The sequence below is a fragment of the Perca fluviatilis genome, chromosome 11, assembly GCF_010015445.1.
Source record: "Perca fluviatilis chromosome 11, GENO_Pfluv_1.0, whole genome shotgun sequence".
Classification (NCBI taxonomy): domain Eukaryota; kingdom Metazoa; phylum Chordata; class Actinopteri; order Perciformes; family Percidae; genus Perca; species Perca fluviatilis.
In genome coordinates this window covers 7,143,175-7,164,502 of record NC_053122.1, presented here as the reverse complement: position 1 = coordinate 7,164,502, position 21,328 = coordinate 7,143,175, and the positions used below count along the sequence as shown (strand labels likewise).

The window sequence follows — 21,328 nt, the reverse complement described above, 5'->3', positions numbered from 1 at the left end:
TAGACTACTTAGACACCAATGCATGGGAAAATAAGTCCAGCTTGAAAAATACCAAAATTAAAAACAGTGATCTTAAAGCTATAGTGCGTAGTTTCTGTCACCCCCCCACCATGAGGAATTCTTAGAAATAACAACAACACTGTTGGCATGATTTAACATGATTTAAGTTTCGAAATACCAAAAGTGATCTTGGAAGATATTTGGGAGCGCTCTAATCAGAAGCAACACATGCTATTTCATAGCTACTTGTTGCTGAAAGGTCTTTAAATAGCCCAGAGCTCTCATTTAAGAAAGTAGTCATTTGGCTTCTGAATATAGGGGCTGATTGAAACAGGGCCGTTGGTTGGAGTTGGGATGAAGATTGAGCCCATTGTGTGTGTGTGTGTGTGTGTGTGTGTGTGTGTGTGTGTGTGTGTGTGTGTGTGTGTGTGTGTGTGTGTGTGTGACAAAGGGTGGATGATTTGTGTCGATCTATATACTGTATGTTTTTATCTGTGTGCATATTTTGTGTGTGTGTGTGTGTGTGTGTGTGTGTGTGTGTGTGTGTGTGTGTGTGTGTGTGTGTGTGTGTGTGTGTGTGTGTGTGTGTGTGTGTGTGTGCGTGTGCGTGTGTGTGTGTGTTCCTGTGCGTGTGAGCGTGCGCATGTTCCTTTAATCCCCGACGGCAATGTAATGACCAATCAGCAGCCGTTTCAACTCCTCAATTTGTTGATTTGGTGGGGGGAGTGGGGCTGTGGGAAAGAGAGAGAGAGAGAGAGAGAAAAGTAGAGAGAGAGAAAAAAGAAAAAAAAAAAAAAAAAAAAAAAAAAAAAAAAAAAAGGAGGGGAGAAGAGAGGGGACCGCCAGAGAGCAGTCCGTCTCCGTTGGATGCGCTGTTGGTCGTTCTGGTTTTAAAGCTCCATCCTCGGCACACAGCGGTAAGTGGCACTGGCTCTACGCTTACTGTTCCTGCAGCGGTTTCAGGCCACATTAAAAGCAAGTGTTCAGTTATTAAGCTCCATTTATTTTTATTTTTTTTAATGTTGTTGCCACAGTGGCCGGAGTCTTAATTGCTCATCTAGAAGCTCTTCTCGTAGGAGAGAATTTGTAATTTCATTAATGACAGTCATTTTCCGCCTGTCACCGGTACGGTACGGTGTATTGACGGAGGGCACGCGGGCACTGAGTGGCTGTTTTCATGGCAAAAGTGTGGATGAATTCTGGCACTAAGCTAGTTAGCAACTTTATTTCATACGACGCTTTCTTCGCAGTTTTTGTTGTTGTTGTTGTTGTTGGAAACACTAACCTGTATGAATATTCGAAAACCAGACATTGTTTGCTTAAAATTATTCCTTTCATTTTTCTTTTCACCCCTTTATTCCGTCCCTGATAGTGTGTGAAAGTTATAGACTCCTTGTCTTGTTGTCGACAGCAGAATGCAAAACGGTAACTTGTAAGTCACCATATTCTCTTCATGTTTAATACTAAAATCACTCCTTTCCGTTCATGAATGGCGATAAGATGTGCGTGGATAGGTATGCTACCTACAACTTTTATTTCAACACAGTTTACAGTGAGATGCGACGTTAAATCGTAGGCCTATCGTTTATTACGTCGTTTAATGCTGCGTGTTTTCTTTTTGGCGAAGTTTTCTCTCTTGGTTTGGTGCTTTTTTTTTTCTTCCGACGAAAATGTTACATGGAAACTTGGGTGTGGTGTGCAGTAAGTGTGGGGGGGGGGGGGAATCTTGTGGCTAAGTAAGTGTAATATTTAAGACTTCATCACTGAGAAAAGCTTGCAACATTAATGCCATGGTGGGTTGGTCTTGTAGCCTATTTCAGTCACTGTGGTTTCGGTAGCCTACAGGGGTGAGAGAGGCAGGAGAGAGGCTGTAGCTGAACGGAGTGATGCTGATTCGCCCCGACTGATTTTCTTGTCTTTTTCAGCTCTCTCTCTCTCTCTCTCTCTCTCTCTCTCTCTCTCTCTCTTTTCTCTCTCTCTCTCTCTCTGACTCCATCTTGGTCTTTCCTCCTTGGGAAGGTAGGCTACATAACATCTCATAGACCTTTTTCACGGGAGACATGTTGACATGTCATAGTAGGAAAAGCACAGGTGTAGCCTTAGGAGAGGCCCTGGTATTAAACCATTAATGATGGCTGCATTCCACTTAGGAGAGGCCCTGGTATTAAACCATTAATGATGGCTGCATTCCACTTAGGAGAGGCCCTGGTATTAAACCATTAATGATGGCTGCATTCCACTTAGGAGAGGTCCTGATATTGGGCATGCTGACTCACTGAAATAGCTTACTGGGACGGAATTGACTGGGACTTGATGGAATTGAGCCATTGTTAAGGTGATCAATTTCAGCTGTGCTTTTCCTACTATGACAAATGACATGAAAAATATCTGCTGTGAAAAAAGGTCCTTTAGAGGAAATAAGACTTATAGAGATTTGTTTTCAAATTTTACATCCATGCCCTAACATCCCGTGTAGCATCAGTCAGATAAAATATCAAACCCATTTTTATAAATTTTTTTACCCACGTTATATTTAAATGGAAATGCAATTCAACCAGTGTTTCCCTCCTTGGGGTCTGGTAATGAGAGTCTCTGTCTCTGTTTTAAACATGTGCGTTGTGTCAGACTGGACAGCTTGAATGTTCATGGCAGCAGGTTTTGGGGTCAAACAGCGGCATTAAAATCCGGCTGTTCAGTGTTGGATTTGATCTGCTTGGGCGTGCTGGTGGGGAGGGGTGGGGTTTGCAACATCTGGGCAGTTGTGTAGCAACGGTGTTGAAAAGAACAGTTTTTGTGACATGTTTTATAAAAAGAAAGAAAAGAAAGACAGATGGCTTTTTTGGAGGTAGACACTTTTCTATATGTAAATGACCATTGGCTATTTTCATAGGTATTCAGAATTGTTTTAATGTGGCCTATGAATGTACTTTTCATATGGTGTAAAAAAAATTCTAAATGCAACATTTAGCCATCATTAAACTCTACTGAGGGTACAGTAATGAAAGTCCAACTTGATCTGGAGTTAAATGCTTTTAAAGCAGGATAAAGCAGCTTTGGTTGCTAATTTAACATTCCGATACCTCTGAAAGTACTCAGCCAAAACAAGAGGGAAATAGGTTGTCACTTGACTGACTTGGTTTTTTAAGAAAACACCCAAAATTGGCCCTCAGCACAAACTGATTGGAATATTTGAGTTGATAAATTAGCCGCTCTTCTTGATTCTGTAGAATAATACGGAATTGCACTGTAGGCTAGTGGAACTCTTCAACTCTTCACCCTGTGGAAACAGACTGCTGGAATTCTAAGCCCTGGTTGGTAATTCAGACCCCTGTTGAGATCTATTGATTTATACTTTGTAGGATTCTTGGGGTTTCCCAGCATGCATGGAAGTGCCTTAGAAATGTACTTCACACTGGCATCCATCATCCCTATTACGTGGCCTGAGTCAGTCCTCCCAAAACCTTTCTCATTAACTCAGACGTGACCCCTGTGCAGCCTAACGGCCCAGAACTTACGTTTCTTTTCAAACAGTGAGAGCTAAAAAAGTAGCCTGCTGGCTGGCTGGCACATTATGAGTTTATTGCAACTATTAGTCTGACGAAGAAGTCATACATTAGGAATGCATCCAATCCAATTTTTAATCTATGAATTATAATACTAATGGAAAATAAATAGGGCTGGGTATCGACAATGACTTCCCGAATCTATTTGATGCCTATTCACAAGGTCTCGATTTGATTACCTTTCCGATATGATATCAATTAGGTTAGGGAAATTGGTAACACTTTACTTAAAGGTATCGACATAAGAGTGACATGACACTGTCATGAACAGATGACACAGTCATGACACATGAACCCTAACCCTAACTCTTACTCTAACCCTAACTTGTCGTGACAAAAACCGAATGACACTTACTAAAAGAAGAGTTATGTCATAAACGTTTATGACTTGTTTATAATGTTTATGACACGTTCATGACAGTGTCATGTCACTCTTATGTTGATACCTTCAAGTAAAGTGTAACCAGGAAATCTCATTTACAATACCAATTGTTCAAGCAAGAAGCAACCCTCAAATATATTAATATTAATTCAATTGACCCTAAACAAGTTTGTTTAAAGTACTTTTTACTCAACAGGACTTACATGACGGATACATCACATGGTGAAAAGGCATATATTAAAAGATTAATTTCGGGATCTTATTAATCAATATCAGATCATCCAAACAAAAATCAAAGATTTTAATTGGAGAAGCAATTATTTGAACCCAGCCCTAATGATGAATATAATACTGAATTTGCTAATTTGCCAGTTTGTAAAAAGTTTTAAGTCTAGTTCTCTTTAGATGTTCTAGCCAAAAAGCAGGAATATGAATAGATTATTTTGCCGCTAATTATATGGGCATCTGTGCTGGTGTACGTTGTAGTCCATTAAAAGTAAAAACCACTTGGGTGACGTTGACGCCGACAGAGAAGTTAGCTCAGAAAGCTTGTCCCCCCAGTACCTGCATGTACCCGTTTGGGACTACCGTGATCAACTCTTAAAACTACAATAGGGGACTTTGTTTCCCTAAGTTCAGCCTCTGAGGCAACATCGCTTTTCTAAGGCCAATCCCAGGGTGGTCCTGACCTTCGCCTTAACTGTCTTTAATCTAAAGCCAAATCCCACCTCGTCAATGGTGGACCTTGTTGGAGGTGCATGGTGACAAAAAGGCTGTTGTAAGTCTGTCAGCTGTCTAAGCTGTAGTGCTCTTGCCCCTAGGCTGCTTGTCTGTGGAAGAAAAGAAAAAAAATCAGCTCCGTCAAACTCCACGAATTTGGAAGGCTGTCACTAGTGGTGGCCTGTGATTAACACTTCAATTAACATGCAGGTTTTACAGTTCCCAGTTCAACAACATGCCAAAAACAATGTGCTCACTGTAGAACAGCAGCATATACAGTATGTAAAAAACCAAAAGCATATATATATATATATATATATATATATATATATATATATATATATATATATATATATATATAAATACAATAAATAAAGCAAACTAGTAGGGGTGTGCAAAAAAATCAATTCACATTTTTTTTTTTTTAAATTTTTATTGTATGTCTACTGCAATCACATGGGAAAAGTAACTACATTTACATACTGTGAATCGTTTTCTGAATCGAGAATCGTTTTTGAATCAAAAATCGACATTGAATCGAATCGTGACATTTTCTGAATCGTGCACCCCTACAAACTAGTACGTCAAATAGTGCTTCTGCTTTTCGCTGCTTAGTGTGCAAACAAATCAGTTCTAACATATGTCATTCAGTTTGACAAAAGACTCTTAACTCAAGGTCCAGTTACTCATATTTTCCAGTGCTTTCAACCAGTGCAAGTGTTCAAGGAGTTTTTGTCAAACAGCATGTGTAGTAGTGCTTTACAAATAGAAATAAAAGATCATCATTCATGCGAAGATTGAAGGATTAGGAGCGCTGGTGAAAATAATACAAGATGTAGCAAATGAAAAGATGAAACAGAGGAACTCAGAAACTAGGGCTGCAACTATAATTTTTTTATTAACTTTTTATCTGTCTGTCGATTATTTTCTCGATAAATCGGTTAGTTATTTGGTCTATAAAATGTCAGAAAATGGTGAAAAATGTGGATCAGTGTTTCCCAAAAGCCCAAGATGACGTCCTCAAATGTCTCGTCTTGTCCACAACTCAAAGATATTCACTTTACTGTCGCAGAGGAGAGAAAACTAGAAAAACTAGAAAATATTCACATTTAAGAAGCTGGAATCAGTGAATATGTCCTTTTTTTCATAAAAAAATGACTCACACTGAATAATTGATCATCAAAATAGTCTGGGATTAATTTAGTAGTTGACAACTAATCGATTAATCTTTGCAGGTCTACGAATAACAAAAAAAGGAAATACCAGCTATAGATTGTTTCAAGGCCTTAAGGAAAAGTGTCAGAAAGGGATTTATGGGAGAAGATAGACTACATAGATAGATAGACTACAAGATAGACATCAGTCTCAGTTATTCAGGCGGGTCGTTCCGAAGCCACAGAGCCATGCGGGCGAAAGCTCAGTCACCTTTAGTCTTCAGCCCGGACACAGTCAGTCATGCAGTATGCGGCCCATGATTCAGCAGTGAAAAGTTCAGAGAGATAACCTGAAGCCAGGACACGAAAAACATTTGCACATAATCACTACAAAAACGGGTGAAACCATCAGTGAGTAGTGAAGTGTTAACCCTACTCTTTGTTGTAGGTAAAAAAAAAACAAATAAAAAAGCCTTGCTTTAGCACTCTCACCACACTGGAGGCGTTCGCTTTTTTGGTTGAGGCAAACAAACAGGGCGCTGCAGCAGCCAAGGCAAGAAAAAGATAAAAGCATGTAATCCTCTGTATCGCTGGAACTCAGGATGGATCTAAGTATAGCAATGCTCCAGAGATGACCAGAAAAGCCTGAATGAACAAGTGTTTTAATGTGCCATTCCAAATTAGGGGCTTTGAAAACAGGCCTCATGTGTTCATTAAGCTGACTGAGGGCAGCTTCAGTTTGGCTCGAAACATTACTTCAGTTTTTTCAGACAGGACGGTTTGTTAGATTCCCTCGGCTTGACTGGCAGATTTATCTTGGTATCATAGGCAGACAAAATCAAAGAGATGGCCTTTAGTTTTTAATTGCAACAAACACACACACATTTTTGTTTTACTATCTTTGTGGGGACCCATCATTGACATAATGCATTCCCTACCCCCTCACCCTAACCTTAACCATCACAACTAAATGCCTAACCTTAACCCTTACCCTCACCCTAACCTAATTCTATCCCTAATCCTAAAACCAAGTCTTAACCCTCAAACAGCCCTTTAACCTTGTGGGGTCCAGCATTTTGGGCCCCACAAGGCTGTGCAGACCCCACAAGTATACTGTATTCCCTGGTTTTTGGACCCCAAGAATATAGTAAAACAACACCCACACGCACACACACACACACACACACACACGCACACACACACAAGCTGCCTATCACCTGTTGGGGGCAGCGGTCCCTTCTGAGTTACAGACACAATAAATGATTTCCACAAAAATGGAAATATTTTGATGAATGTGTCGTGTAGAAGCACAGCGGTGGACTGCTTGCTTTTTTGAAATAACATGTACAAAATAACATTTCAGCAATGTCATTTTTTTTTTATTATTATTTCTAGCTAACTTCACTTTTTTAAAGATCCTCCGTCTTGTGTAATTCGGGGGTTAGGACATTGCGAATGTTCCTGCTGAGCTGCTCGCTGTGCTATGGGTTTGAGTGACCGTATATCGGGTTAATCTGTTGATTATTTTCTCCATTAATCGATTAGTTGTTTGGTCTATAAAAAGTCAGAAAATGGGCGGGGGGGGAACGTCAGCCCGAAGCCCAAGATGACGTTCTCAAATATCCTGCCTTCTAAAAAAGTACACGGGACATGTTCCCCCTGTGTCCTCCCTTTAAATTAGGCCTTTGGATGTAAGTTCAGCTGGCACAGATGATCAATATGATGATAGGATCTGATGACCTTAATCTTATCAGCAGTCAACTCTCCAGAAGACAGAGGCACTGGGGGGGGGGGTTCCCAGTGTACGAAATAAAAACCCAGGGTTATTTTTGGCTTGTTCACAAGAGTTCAGAGACATATGTAAGGCTTACATCTTCAGTCTTTTAAATGTGAGAGCATAAAATGTCTTTCATTATGTTATGATTACCAGCTTAGTAATGTATGCTTTCTTTCAGCTCTGAAACATTTCTAGATGGTCTATATAAAATGTCAAAAAATGTTCCACAACTCAAAGCTGTTCAGTGAAGAAACTACTTTGTAGACATTATTCACATGGCTTAAGGAGCTGGAATCAGAATAGTATATATAAAATAAAGAAAATAAGAACGCATGACACCTCAAAACTAATTTTGTACTGTATGACTAGAACCTGTCAGGCCTGTGTACGATATTGGTGCAACGGACAAAACATTCAAGCAATGAGGGCTGGGTACCGAATTCAATACTTTTTAAGCATCGACCGAATTGCCTAAAAAAGTTTCGACTGTTGAAAAAAAAAAATGCCTCGTCATTCAATACCCAATTCCAATACCTAAGGAGTAAATCGCATCAGCGTCAGTGAGCCAATAAAGCACGCAGCGTGCTTCTACCGAGATCTAAGAATGCTCGTGATTGGCTGTCTAACGTTACACGTCGTAGAGACACGCAGGAAGAACTCGCCGTGACGCACAGAGACGGGGCTCGCGTAGTAGGAAAGAAAAAATAAACAAAAAGATTTGTGCTGTGATGTTGTAATTTCTTTTTGTTAAAATGGATTTCATAAAATTGGTATCGAAAAAACGTAGCGTTCAGGAACCGGCATCAAAGTCATTGGAATGGTATCGGTATCGGACATTTTTTTGAACGATGCCCGACGACTGTGGGAGCTTCTTCCCTCAAAGCTTCAAATGTAAATTGTAAAAAAAACGATTTACAACAAAGCTAAGTTGCTTGGATTTCTGCCCGTTGCCCATGACTTTTAACTGTATGGAGAGTCATTAGGGTTAGAGTCACCAGACAGAGTCACCGTGCCTACCAGAAACAGAGAAATGCTGTTATCAGATATCAGTCGGAACAAATTAAACGCACGCGGCACATGATGTGGTCTGACAGAGCAGCCACTCACACACACTTAATTAGGAAGCTCTGGATGCAAACGAAGCCCCGAAACTGTTCTGTGTGCTAATTCACGTTGACATCCGACAACTGCCCCGACAATAGTCTTTGTGCTCTGTATGCGTGTGTGTGTGTGTGTGTGTGTGTGAGCGGGGTGTGTGAGTATGTGTGTATAGAGTGATAACACTGATTCGGCCCAGCTGCATCGTCAGGTACACTGAGTGGATTAAGTAGCAGAAGTGTGGCTACAGCAGAGGGGTGTGTGTTTGTGTGTGCGTGTCTATTTGATCATTATTTCTCCATGGAAAGCACATTTCCTGTCCACATTTTCCCCGGACTATTTGCTGATTCAAACAGTCTGTTTTCTAACCTGCAGACCTCTTTCACCAACCGCTGTGTATAATCGCGCGGAAAGAGACGTGCGCATGGTTGTGATATTAGACAACCTTAGCAGTTACAGCTATCACCTCCTGTCCATAACTCTAGGCAACGGCAGATACCAAATTGGTGTGCATGTGAATAGCAGCAGCTTTTTAACACACTGCGGAAAGCATTCACATCAAATGGAGCGTTTTTTTCCCCCTCTGACAGGTGTTCAGCTGCATCTTGTCTGGGAGGGAGCCGCTAAATTGTTGTTGGAAGACAACTTCAGCGTTCCTCTCTTCTGGCTTGACAGCTCCTCCAATTACAGCTCTCCTGGCCCCACTGCGTTGTGTTTGCAAATACAGTAGATGTTCGCTGTTCATCAAAGCCGGGTCGGGGAGAATGTCGAAAATTCTCGAGACGGCCTCACCGTTTTGACTGCAATCAGACGAGAGGCTGTTTTTGATCCGACATGCAAGCTATCTAATTAGTGTCTGATAGCTAACCCGAGGTAACAAAGAGGAGAACTTTGTCGAAAAAATAGGAAACGGAGGATGAGAAGTAGAAGGGGGAGTACCGGTACATCACAGCAACACAATATGGCTTTGCCAAGGTGGTCCCTCGTTCAAAGGCTATTTTCACACTGACGTAATACAACACGACTGGAGTGGAGACATTTAAAGTCCACCTGAAATTTAATTGCTGCAGCAACATATCTATCTATATGCTTACTTGTCCCGTTTTCTCCTTTGAGAAGGAATCAGAAAGCAAAATGGAGACATTTATTTCTTTAACCCTCTGAGGACAACAGACGCGCCGGCACGTCCCCAAGCCGATGTTTGACGAAATTCCCACTCCAAAAAGCGATATTACAAAATTTCATTTCAGACATTTAGTTACTATTTTAACCACATACGTATAACCTACGACTTTGGTAAACTCATTTTAAGCACCGAAACAATTCGTACAACATGTCATAAGTTAAGATTGGTTCTCAAAAGAGATTTGAGGACTTTCAAAAAGCCAATATCAATGTTTCAGCTTCAGCCCCAAATAATCTCAAGAATAATTTGGGTGTCACTATACGGAAAGCCGAGTTTGTTCTGAACATTTTGATATGAAACACACAGGGATTAGTTATATGCAAATACCTTAAACAGGTAGCCTAGAAATCTAGACGCACCCTAGCGGCAGCAAATGTAATTTTCAGCCAGGGGGGTCCAGGCACTCTCCGTTGGCTTTCGAGCTGGAAAAACCAAACTCTGGCCGGGCCAATCACATCGTGTATAGAGTCGGTGGGCGGGGCTTTTGACTGCTGCTGCTGCTGGCAAACAGCTGTCTTTCAAATCGGCTTTGGCCGCGACTCTGGAAGACTTGGAGTTCAGCTTTTCTTTGAGAAAAGAACAAAGAACGGCACTGAAGTCATTCTTAAAAAAGGAAGATGTGTTCGGAGTTTAAAGTTGAATCTATCAACTAGCGTTGCTCTGATTGGTTGTAGTGCTATCCTATTACGTGCAGAGGGAATTTGAAAGACAACCGTTTATCCCACCCCTCGGATTGAGCCCTGCCAATGGTGAGCTCCCAGACCCAACATCTTGATGTGGGTCTGGCTTGTCTGGCTATTAAAAAGGTAAATGTAAGAAGATATGTGAAAATGCCCTTAGACCTCAGAGGGTTACTGTTTTGGTTTTGTGATGGTGATAACTTGCAGACTACATGCACGCGATGAGGGAAGCCTCTTTTAGGTGGTTAGAACTATTAAAGGCAAAAACACTTGCAAGGAAACGTTCTACATTATCTTCTTTTGTCTTGTTTATGTGGTGTGAAGTGCTCCGGGTCGTCGGGCTTTGTCTGCGGAGGCGACAGGAGAAGCGGGAGCAGGCGAGTCAAAGTGTAAATGTTTGGCTCAAAATAGTGTGAAGCAGAATAGTTAATGGAAACAAAATCAGTCGCAAACTAACCACACCTGTGGCTAATTGTATTTCCCAGTATCTGTCTCCAGGGGGCTGTGGAGAACGTTTAACAGTAACAGCACCAAGACAAGGGTTCAGTTTGATTCCTTTTTTGATTATGTTTCGCTTTCATTGGATTGGATTGGACAGGACATGCTGCTGCGATCAAACTGTATAATAAGAGAAGCTGTATTTCAAAGAGGCCCTTTATTACCGTGCTCTAGATGGGCTGTCAGTTTTCTGGCCCAGTTTTTTTTTTTATTATCTTCAGTGTATTCCTGTGTGAGATACTTTAAATAGAAAATACTATATATGTCGGCGGCAATGGTGGAGATGGAACCATAAGTCTTTTATTTATATGTCAGTCATATGTTAATTACCCAGTATCCTATTGAAGAGGGAGCGTGCCTATGTTCCCACAGCCCTATGTTCCCACATTTCCTTTTTCATAAATTTGTATCAGATTTTTATCCCCATTTCTCCCAATTTGGCAGCCAATTACACCCAACCTATCATCCAGTAGCAATGGACTACAGATGGAGTGTAACCCTAACCCTAACATAGGGCCTAATTTTAAGGAAAATCTTAGAAATGTGGGAACATAGGGCTGTGGGAACGTAGGGCTGTGGGAACGTAGGGCTGACCCCAATGAACATATAGCTAGTGGTCAGTTTGAATCACCTTTTGGCTCATTTGAACTGTAATTCTTTAAATGTTTTAGTGTTGTTTGGGAGCTTTAAACTGACTGGCAAGAACATGTTAGAACATTTTATGAGGCCTGTGACAGGCTGAGTTATTTAATCAATTAATAAAGACAATAGAGCTCAACAGTGTGGTTCCGGAAGTGAAAATCCCATTCATTTTCTCCATAAGGATTTTGATTATTAGCCATATATGGCTTTTAAAATTAGAATTATAATGTCTAAACCATCCAAGGTAGACTGACAGAGCTACGAGGTTGTAAAACAAAAGTCAATGCTCCTGTAGAAGCTAAAAGTCTGTATAAAATCAACCTTGTTTTAAGAAAAACACATTTTATTTACTACACTACACACAATCGTAACAGTGATGTCTCTGATTGGTGGAGCTCGCGGTTACCATGGAAATGTGTACCGCACCCGCGAACAGCCAGCTCGAGCTGCTACCGTTGAAGTCTCTGATTGTGTACACAGTCTTCTGATTTTTGTCCACATGAGTACCCTTACTTCTAATTGTTCTTCAGTATTAATAATAGGCTGATATTTATACTAAATTTGAATAGCTGTTTGGAGCAGTTTGTGAACAGTGTTTTCTGTTGGAGATGGTAAGTCCCTTTGGGGTTGACTTTGGGCTTTTCCACTTTGTAAGCCTACAACATAAATAATGCATAAATAATCGTGATTTCAATATTGACCAAAATTATTGTGATTTTGCATATGTCTAAACTGTGTATTTAAAGGTTAGTTTGTGAATAGAAACAGCTAGTTTTGAGCCTGAATGCTCACCAGAGGGCTCAATATTGGTCACTTTTGGATGTGACATAGAAACGAGTGGCCTGGAAGCTGGAGCTGACTCAATATAAATATTTGATTGTGATTTCTGGAACAAGTAGATATTTCTTACTAGACGTCCAAACTGATCCAAATTAGAGTCATCCCTAGTAGAAGAGATTAAGATAAAAGGATACTGATCTCCGCAGTGAGAAGGTAATGTATATACTGTAGACAAACAGCTGCATGTTCCATGTTAAACAAGTCAAAGTGAGTTACTGGAGGACATCTTGGATGTTTATCTCAGCTGGAGGCTTTCTTTATACAGAGCCTTGTCCTGTCAGTGTGTTTTTCGCCCGTTCTTAACTATATCGCACTCATGTAAACACACAGCACACACAGTAGCAGGGGTAGTTGTTGGCTCATTTGCATAGTAATGGACTGCTGCATTCCAAAGCAGAGTGACAAAAGCATTGTCTCTGTGTGTGTGTGTTCCTGCTGTTTCTCGGCTCTGTGGCGGCTGTAAAACAGGAGTTCTCATCATCACGGGCCCTCGTGAATGAAAGCACTGCAAACAGAGCGCCGCCACAGACCCTCGTAAACACAGTCCTTTAAAAACAGGCTTTTGTCCGAGAAACTGAAAGCCTTTTCAGCACCAAGGTTGAGTTTTACTCTTAACAACCTTAACAAGTAGATGTTACCCATCCATTTGAGTTCTTGAGAAACATTAGCTCCTTGCGCTAATGTTTGTCATTGTGTCCGACAAGGCCACCGCAGAAATGTTATTTACCGAGGGTAGCCGTGGTAAAATCAGCGTGTGCGCCCTAAACGATCCTCGCGAGAGACTGATGCAGATGTTTGAGACAAGGGAGCTTCCTCCTGCTTTCTCTAGTTTAATTGTGGTGTTGGTTGTTGCCACTCGTCTGGAATCGCTGTAAATTATGGCTGGACGATATAAGGAAAATATGCAATTTTGCGATAACTTTGTTAAATGTCAATATAACGATATTACTGGCGATACATAAAGAGACAATAAAGTGGACTCAGTTCTGCATTTCTGCTGCTGTCAGTATTCTGCCAACATCCAACCAATTGCTTGTTGGATTTAAAACAAATGAAAGGAAATCATTTCCAACATTGTTTTATTGAACACATTGAACATTGAATTGAATATAAAAAGGCACCATTAACAAAAGAATGAATAATCTTTTATAAAGATATATTGTTCAGGCCTACTGTAAAGCTAGTGCTGCAACGTGTAGTGGATTTTTCGTTCCAGTTGTAATCGTGAAGTCACCGATCAAGCAAAAATACTGAATATTTAGCTTTAGATTATTATCAGCCCAAACGAGAAAAGTATCGAGGGAAATTTCACAGTTCACAGTGTTTTCACTGTTGATTAGTTTAACTGTTAACACTGTTATAAATGCAGTAATTGCAAAAACATCTTTCCTGAAATGATTTTAGACATGCTGTCTTTCTGAGGCTTTTCTAAGACGATTCCACACACAAATATTGAAAAAAATGGATGAATGGAAAGAAATCGACAGATGAATAGATAATTGACAGTTGCAGCCTGAGTGAAATCCAAAAGTGCCCCCTGCCTCTGTCCACCCCACCGAAGGACACTGTGACATTACCATACAGGATTTCAGGTCAATGATTTTTCAAACGGTCTCCTGCTGTGTGCTGGGTCTGCTGGTGTCTGATAAAAGCTGCTCATGATGTGTCAGGTCTTTCCTCTTCCTCCGTCCTGCCCCCCCACCCACCCAAACCCTTGCTGTGGTTATGTAACATTGTAAATCCTGAAGTACCATCTGGTACCAACAACACTATCTATCACTAATTGTTGTTGATGCACATGGAAACAATCACCAGATCTCATTCGTTCGCTCTCGCTCTCTCACACACACACACACACACACACACACACACACACACACACACACACACACACACACACACACACACACACACACACACACACACACAACACACACTGAAAAGTGTATCCTTTTGAGGACTTTCCTGCTTACATGTCAAACCCAAAAAATACAGACAGACAAAATGAGCACACTTTTAAGTCTGCAAGGGTATACAACTTCAAAATGAGTCCCTTCTGATGCATAGCACAACCACACACACATATACACACACACACACACACACACACACACACATTTCAACATCTATTATCTCCCCTTTGTTAAGATTAAAGCAGCTCAGGTTGCATGAGGGATTAGGCTGGTTGGGAATTGTAATTGCTGGGAACGAGTCACCCAGTGTGTGTGTGTGTGTGTGTGTGTGTGTGTGTGTGTGTGTGTGTGTGTGTGTGTGTGTGTGTGTGTGTGTGTTGGGGTCAAGCACAGGGGGTCAGGGATTACATGACCCACGATGTGCATTACTGTTGTGTGCTTGGTCCGTTCCTGTGAACTGTTACAGTCCACTAAAAGCCTGGTTGTGACTGGCTTCAGTATAATGCACAAGAGCTCACAGAGCTTTAAAATCTTTATGATTCACATCACAGACCGGATGTCCTTTACTTTGCGCACAGCACAGTACCTATTTACTCTGTATTGTCCAAACTATTACCCTGGATCCCATATACAGTATGTAGGTCACTTGATGGACACACACGGTTGAGAGCTTTTGCATGTACAGCCCCACCCCCACCCACCCGTTAATGTCGACACCGCAGGGGACAGGCGGGATGAGGAGGCAGGTTTTTAGATGATGCTAATAATGTCATGCTATCTGCCTTGATTAGAAACATTAAATGCAAACAGTGCTACATAAAACCAGACCCAGACTCATCGTAATGAGTAGTTAATCAGTAGCTGCCTCGCAACAAGGTATCAGCGCCAATTCACTGATTTGCTGTCACATTAAGTACGTTTACATGCAAACTAATATCCCACTATTATTCCAAATATGACAATGACAATATTTCACATTTGAAATGGGTCATGTAAACGGCATATTCCGTTTAGATATTCCACATAAGGCCTTTTTCAAAATAAAGCATTTTCCGACTAAGACAAGTAGGATATGGGTTATATTCAGGTTTTAGAAGCATTCTTTGAACATGTATACAGCGCATTCGGAATATGCGTCTCAATCTGGGTTATGAACGCAGTTTATGACAGCTTGTGACAGTTTTTACCTGTTTGGCTTACGGTCAGCTCTGTGCGTTGCTAAGGTTTCTGTACACAGACTAACTAGCCAACAATTTAATAGAATAGAATAGAATGCCTTTTATTGTCACTATACACAATGAGATTAAAAGTAACTCCTTTTCCAGTGCCAACATATACATAAAGAAAATATAACAACATGGAATAAAATAAGTAGTGCAAAAGGGGAGGGGGGGGGGGGTAAGGTGCACAGTTGAAACACTATATACATAAAAAAAAATAAGTATGGTTTTATATACAGTATGATATGCAGTGTGGGTTATTGCCCATTATTTGAATATTGCCCAATAGTGGCGATCATATTCAATGAGTAATAGATAATGGACAATGAGAGTAATGATATTGCACACTAATGATATTTGCAAGGCTGCGGTAGAGCAGCATGCCCAAACGAAAAGCCCACATCTCTGGATGGAAGGAGGAACACGTCTACTTTTAAACATAATGAAAGGCTGGGGTATCAACAAGTTTAGCACAACATCGCAACACCGACCTTTTCAAAAAGCTGGTTGCCATGTAAACAGCCAAGTCGGAATATTGTGTTTTACAGAAAAAGGGCAACAGACGGAATGTTATGTGCATGTAAACGTGTCAATGTGAGCAACATCATCAGCCAGTTCATTGATTTCCTGAGTGACCTCAAAACCTGGCCTGAACTCTTTTTTTCAGTACTTTGTAGTACAATGTGTATCTGCAGTACTTTGATAGCATGTTTTCAGTAGAGTTAACAATATTATAAAGCAATTTCCTTTCTGATTCTGTTATTCCGATGCATAATCCGTGGCCTTTAAAAATCACAATTACAATCTTTGATTTTAACACAGACACAGAATTCAAATGTTTTGCGATAGTTGTACAAAATCCACCCATTCATTAAACGATCAGCAACAGCAGTCATCTACAACCTTATCATACAAGGAAATAAATGCACATTACCAGTATGTCATGTATAATCACTGACACAGTGGCTATTCACAGATGTACATACTGTAATTACATACTATACATAGCCATATTCTACTGCTCTTCATACTATTCATCCTACACATACACTTATTATTGCTACTCTTATAATGTTACCACACTGCACATAGCTGTACATACTGCACATATCTGTCTATGTGGTTCATTCAGTATATCTATATTTATTCTGTTTCTCTTATTATATATTTTGTTAATATATTGCATATATCTATATTATTCTTACTACTAGTATAATGGGTAACACTTTACTTGAAGGTTTCGACATAATCGTGACATGACACTGTCATAACTATGACATGACACTGTCATGAACGTGTCATAAACGTTTTAAACAAGTCATAAAGGTTTATGACTTTTGTCGTTAAGTGTCATTCGGTTTTTGTCATGACAAGTTGACATTGTTTGGGTTGTCTTGATTATGACAACTTGACATTAATCAAAGTGACATTACCAGAAGTTGTCTTGGTCATGACAAGTTGACGTTAAATTTGTTTGGGATGTCTTTGTAATGACAACTTGACATTAACCAGGATGACATTACCAGAAGATGTCTTTGTAATGACAACTTGACATTAACCAGGATGACATTACCAGAAGATGTCTTTGTAATGACAACTTGACATTAACCAGGATGACATCACCAGAGGATGTCTTTGTAATGACAACTTAACATAAAGTCATCCTGTTTATGTCAAGTTGTCTTAATAAGGACACTCGAAAGACATTTAATGTCAAGTTGTCATGACAAATACATCTTCTGGTAATGTCATCCTGGTTTATGTCAAGTTATCATTACAAAGACATCCCAAACAATGTCAACTTGTCATGACAAAAACAGAATGACACTTAATGACAGAAGTCATAAACCTTTATGACTTGTTTATAACGTTTATGACACGTTCGTGACAGTGTCATGTCATACTTATGACAGTGTCATGTCACGATTATGTCGATACCTTCAAGTAAAGTGTTACCGTATAATGTCACTGCTACTACATTGCACATATCTGTACATGTTGTTCATACATTGTTCATATTACATAGCCATATTTATTCTGCTCTTATAACACTGCAATATATTTCTTGTCCTGCCTATGCACCATACTTGAAAATCACATTGCACTTTTCTGCTTTTCTTGCACTTGCGGTTGGACGCAAACTGCATTTCGCTGTCTTTGTACTTGTACACTGCACAATGACAATAAAGTTGAATCTAAATCTAAATATAATCTAATTAAGTAGATTAGGCCATTTCATGCACTGCTTTTTCACTTTTTATGTAACGTCATTTTGGGGGCATTTCTGAAAGTTTGAATTGAAACGCTGTTTTTCACAGACAGCTGTGGTCATTTCTGTGGTGCAGCCAGCGCTACATCAATCCCATATTAGCACTGCCCACTGCAGTAGAAAATACCTCCAGGTGAAAAGCCGCAGTGCAACACTAATGAGACTTCTACACCTTCTTATTACTTTGAAGTAGGCGAGTGTGAGGGAGCACTGAGTTTCTTCTTTGTATACTCGAAAGTGTCAAAAGTTGAGTCTATTGTTTGCACACTCACAGAGAATATAATGAGTAAAGGGTCGAGGTAGAAAAAGAGTTCCTACTCTAAACTAGTCACTGGAAAGTAGGTTCATGCAGGGTTTTTGCATAGATTGTTTAGATAAATAACCAACCTTTTGTCCTTTTGTTATACTCAGTGATCCTTTAAAATGCATTCATGTCTATATAAATGTATAAAAAGTAAAACTCTGAAATTATGCATTATATATTTATATGTTCAGCTAAAGTTATAATGAGGCTTCAGCACTAAGTTAGGGTTAGGACCCATCCAAACTTTTTCAGCAGGGTCCTTCTTTTGTAGAATAAAATATTTTCAAGCTGGGGGGAGGGGGGGGATCTGTATATAGGCCTACAGTATATGTAGATATTACTTAAACTTATTTTCTTTTATATATTTGATTACAGTGTTGCAATGTCACACAGCTCTGTTTAAACTGTATGCTAGTAGATCGTTACTTAGGCTATTGTATGCACATTGTTGTTTTTATTTCACACTTGCTTCAGCAATAAACGTCTGACTTGAGATCAGCTGTTTCTCCGTGAAGGGGTGCAAGAGAGAGAGAGAGAGAGAGAGAGAGAGAGAGAGAGAGAGGGATGCGCAACAATCAGCAGAGACACAATGCGATGTGCGACTGGGAGATACATATTTTATTGTGTTTGTTTTGGTAGTTTTCGTGGCGTTTGGTGTAGCTTCATCATCTGCTTCACGTTTACCCAGCAGTCCTTTCACAAACTTGTCCATGCTTTGTGTAGCAGTGCAGCAGAACCATGCATCATTTATTTATATTTAGTGCCCCCGTCATAACTCTGGGTCACCCCCTCTAGTTTGGGAACTAGGTTAGGGTAAGGTTGAATTTCAGGTACCGGTACATAGATTTGCCCATATCTCTCCAATCAGACTCCCGCAGTCAAACGACTCCATGTTTCTTGCTGTGCCTCTTTGGCAGACGGACCCATTCTGAGCTGGAGAATGTCTTTCTGTCAGTTTGGTGTTATTTTCATTTCGACAACCTCTTTGTTCTCTTACAAATGGCGTGAGACCACGCTACGCAAACTAATGTGGACCCATGAGAGCTGCTGGTGTTTGCCTGAGCACCTTTGCGCTTCCCTCCATAGCTTCTTAATGCTGGTATTTTTACATCAGCAAGCTGGGTGAAGATAGTTAGAGTCTTCATAATAATACATTCATTTTAATATAGCACCTTTTACAAAATATGAACATAAAGTGCTTCACAAGAGTAAAATTGTTAAAAATAAGACCAAAAAGAAGAAAAACAGTAAAAGATTTAGGGTTAGTTATTAGAAAAGTTACCTTGATGGCTTCCCCCGCTTCGTCCGACAACTGGGATAGGGTTAATACCAGTAAAATAAAAACGTAAACAAAATTACAAACACGAGACAAAGGCCAGTTTAACCCTTATGTTGTCTTTGCGTCGACCATGAACTTGTTATCCTTCTGGGTCAAAATTGAAAATTAGCGTTTTTTCATGTTTTTTCAAAGTTTTTTCAAAGTTTTTGTCGCTTTTTTTATGCTTTTGACGCTTTTAAAATGTTTTGTCACTTTTTTCAACATTTCTTTTAATTCATGGTCAATAAACCTAGTTTATATGACATTGTACTTAATTATAGAGTAAAAAAAAAAAAGCAGATATGAATTATTTCGACTAATAGTTAAGATCAGAGGATGTTGAGTGGGTCACAGACTGGTACATGTCAACGTTTAGTCAGGATACTGTTTTGAAACCATTTTAACTATTATTTTTGGGCAAGTTGGTTGAAAGAAACCCATATTTCTGATATAAAAAAATATTGAAAATGGGTCAGATTTGACCCGTGGAAAACTCAAAGGGTTAAATAGGTGAGTCTTTTGATCACAGCAGGAGTGTTGGAGAGAGAGTCAGGATGCAGTCTGCCCTTCATATACACCCATCGTTGCTCCTGTGTGTGTGTGTGTGTGTGTGTGTGTGTGTGTGTGTGTGTGTGTGTGTGTGTGTGTGTGTGTGTGTGTGTGTGTGTGTGTGTGTGTGTGTGTGTATATTGATGTGTTGGTATCATTGATCTCTGCTTTGTACCAAAGGGCTGTAAAGCCTGTCTGGGTTGGATGACGAGCTGACTGCCTGGATACAGTGAATGCTGTATAGCTGACGTCACCAGTGTGGTGCTAAGAAAACAGCAGCTGGCCCAGTATTTACCTCATTAATAATTGTATTCATCAAGATCAGCAATTTTTTTTTTACCCAAAGTTGTAAAAACTCTTGCTGATAAAGCTGCAGAGATTATTCGATTGGTCGTTAGCTGTTAAATGAATTGCCAATCAATTAATCGTTTGAGGAAATAAGTTAATATTCTCTGATGCCATTTTCTTACATGAGAATATTATTCTAGTTCCTTCTCTCCTCTGTGACAGTAACCTGAATATCTTTGAGTTGTGGACAAAACAAGACATTTGAGGACGTTGTCTTGGGCTTTGGGAAACCATTTTTTCACCATTTTCTGACATTTTATAGACCAAACAACTAATCAAGCAGTCGAGAAAATAATCGTTAGTTGTTGAGCACCATAAGAGTGACTTCTCATGGGTAGAAATTGGAAATCGGAAATTAATCCATCTTCAGTATTTGTATGAAGCTGTCGCATCTCTGAAAACACTTCCACGCTGTTGCTTTTTCCTCTCCTTTTCTCATTTTAGCTGCAAAAGGAAGTGTGTACGCCATAACTCGCCATCAACAGTCAGTAAACGAAAACAGCTCTACTTTGTCGATGTGAGAGAAACCATCAATAACATTCCCATGAATAAATCAGGACGATAAATGACATGTAGCATCTCCTTTATACTTTGCCTGGGCAGTCGTGGCTCACTTGTAATAGGGCCTTACTGTGATGTAACGTGCCCCTCGGCAGCTTTACTGGAGGTCACGGGCTCATGTGCAAGGATAAATGTCAACAGCTGATTCGCAATTCAACATTTGACTTTGCTGTCTCAACCAAACAACCACAGTAAATGTCAAGTTTTGTTCTGTAAGCGATCATTTAAAGTGCTCATAATATGCTCATCTTCAGGTTCATAATTGTATTTGGAGGTTGTACCAGAATAGGTTTACATGGTGTAATT

The 21,328-nt window shown here is 40.0% G+C and overlaps 1 protein-coding gene across 1 annotated transcript in view; it reads left to right on the top strand.

Moving 5' to 3' along the window:
• The first annotated feature begins 832 nt into the window (after window positions 1-832).
• The window catches only part of cdh6 (cadherin 6), an 87,062-nt gene continuing 66,566 nt past the window's right edge, over window positions 833-21,328 (top strand). Inside the window, 1 exon segment of the mRNA XM_039816555.1 lies at window positions 833-917. The gene's annotated coding sequence lies outside the window, so the exon portion shown is untranslated.